The sequence below is a fragment of the Cebus imitator genome, unplaced genomic scaffold (assembly GCF_001604975.1).
Source record: "Cebus imitator isolate Cc_AM_T3 unplaced genomic scaffold, Cebus_imitator-1.0 Scaffold598, whole genome shotgun sequence".
NCBI lineage: Eukaryota > Metazoa > Chordata > Mammalia > Primates > Cebidae > Cebus > Cebus imitator.
Genome location: NW_016107913.1, coordinates 186,071 through 188,161, shown reverse-complemented (window position 1 = coordinate 188,161; position 2,091 = coordinate 186,071).

The window sequence follows — 2,091 nt, the reverse complement described above, 5'->3', positions numbered from 1 at the left end:
GCACCACCATGCCCAGCTGATTTTTTGTATTTTTAGTAGAGACGGGGTTTCACCATGTTGACCAGGATGGTCTCGATCTGTTGACCTCGTGATCCACCCGCCTTGGCCTCCCAAAGTGCTGGGATTACAGGCGTGAGCCACTGCGCCCAGCCCAACACATTATTTTTTTAACTAAAGTTCCACACATTTTTTTTTACATAAGCTCACAAGGAAAAACATGGGACTATGTGGAGTCAAATGTTGTGATAACTTGCTTTTTCCAGCTAAAACTAACTCTCTTTCTCAGACTAAAAGCTGTCCAGGCTTTATGTTAGCTTCTTGACCTGGACAGACTCCAACTTAGCTTCTTCATTTTTGTTATTTTCCCACCATTAAGTATGTAACTAGAGTATGTAGCTGGGGCAGGCTGACCCTGGGCACCCAGGAATGCATTTGTTGGTAAGAGGCCGAGTTAAGTGGTACCAGCAGAGCCTGGGACTGCAGGTGCTGTTGAGCGCCCAGAGCCCCCGTTATCTGTGAGTTGTATGTCTTTCATGACAGCTTTACCCCTCGCACCTGGCACTGTTTTATTTCTCATGTACTAGTTGATATTTTAACTTTTTGCTTAATCTAATTCTGTGAAAAATTTGCTTCAGCTAGGTTCCCCCTTTTAAAACTAGGGTATAAAAGACCACCTAACTGGCTGGGCGCGGTGGCTCACGCCTGTACTCCAAGCACTTTGGAGGCCAAGGCAGGTGGATCACCTGAGGTTGGGAGTTCAAGACCAGCCTGACCAACACGGTGAAACCCCGTCTTAAAAAATAAAAAAAAAGACCACCTAACTTTTTCTTAGGGTAATTTTGGGCATCAGCCACCTCTCGTTCGCTGGCATAATAAAGGACTCATAATTCAATCTCAGAGTGTGGTGCATTCCTTGACTCGCTCGGGTACAACAGTGTGAGGGCCCTTCAACTCCTTTTTTTTGAGATGGAGTTTGACTCTTGTGGCCCAGGCTGGAGTGCAATGGAATGATCTCAGCTCACCGAAACCTCTGCTTCCCAGGTTCAAGCGATTCACCTGTCTCAGCCTCCCAAGTAGATGAGATTACAGGCATGTACCACTACACCTGGCAAATTTGTATTTTTAGTAGAGATGAGGTTTCTCCATGTTGGTCAGGCTGGTCTCGAACTCCGACCTCAGGTGATCCGCCTACCGCAGCCTCCCAAAGTGCTGGGATTACAGGCATGAGCCACTGTGCCCTGCCTCAACTCCTCTTTCACTCTAGTTTCCTCCCTGGAAGAATTCCTTGGCATGCATTGTTCTCTATGCATTTACAAGCATATACAATATAAACACATACATAGTTAACATAACACACACCACACTATGTGCATTGTTCTGCAATGTTCTTTTTTTAGAATTTTTTCCTTTTCTTTCTTAAACTTACTCCTTTTTTCATTTTTTATTTTATTTTTATTTTTGAGACAAACTGTCACTCTGATGCCCAGGCTGGAGTGCAATGGTTTAATCTTGGCTCACTGCAGCCTCCGCATCTCAGGCTCAAGTGATCCTCCCACTTCAGCCTCCCAAGTCACTGGGAGTACAGGTGTGTGCCACCATGCTTGTCTAACTAACTTTTATATTTTTGTAGAGATGGGATTTCACCATGTTGCCCAGGCTGGTCTTGAACTCCTGGGCTTGAGCAATCCACTCGCTGTGGTCTCCTGAAGTGTTGGGATTACGGGCGTGAGCCAAAGCACTGGCCCGCAACATTCTTTGTCATGGAAAGTCTTAGAGATCTTTCTCTGTCTGTATGCTTCAGGGAAGTAATACACCAAGTTACTCTATTTAATAGCAGCACAGTATTTCATTGTATGATCTACATAATATATTTGACTATATCCCTAGTGAACATTTCAGCTGTACCCATCTTTCATAATTATAAACAGTAGTACAATTAATGTCTTTGTACACACAACCCTGTGGGCCTGTCTAGTAGTATTTCTGCAGGACAGATACTGGAATGGAATCTCTGAGTCACAGAGTGAGCGCATTTGAAAGGTTGGTAGGTATGGTCAAACAGTCTTTCTTTTTTTTTTTTTTTTTTTTTTT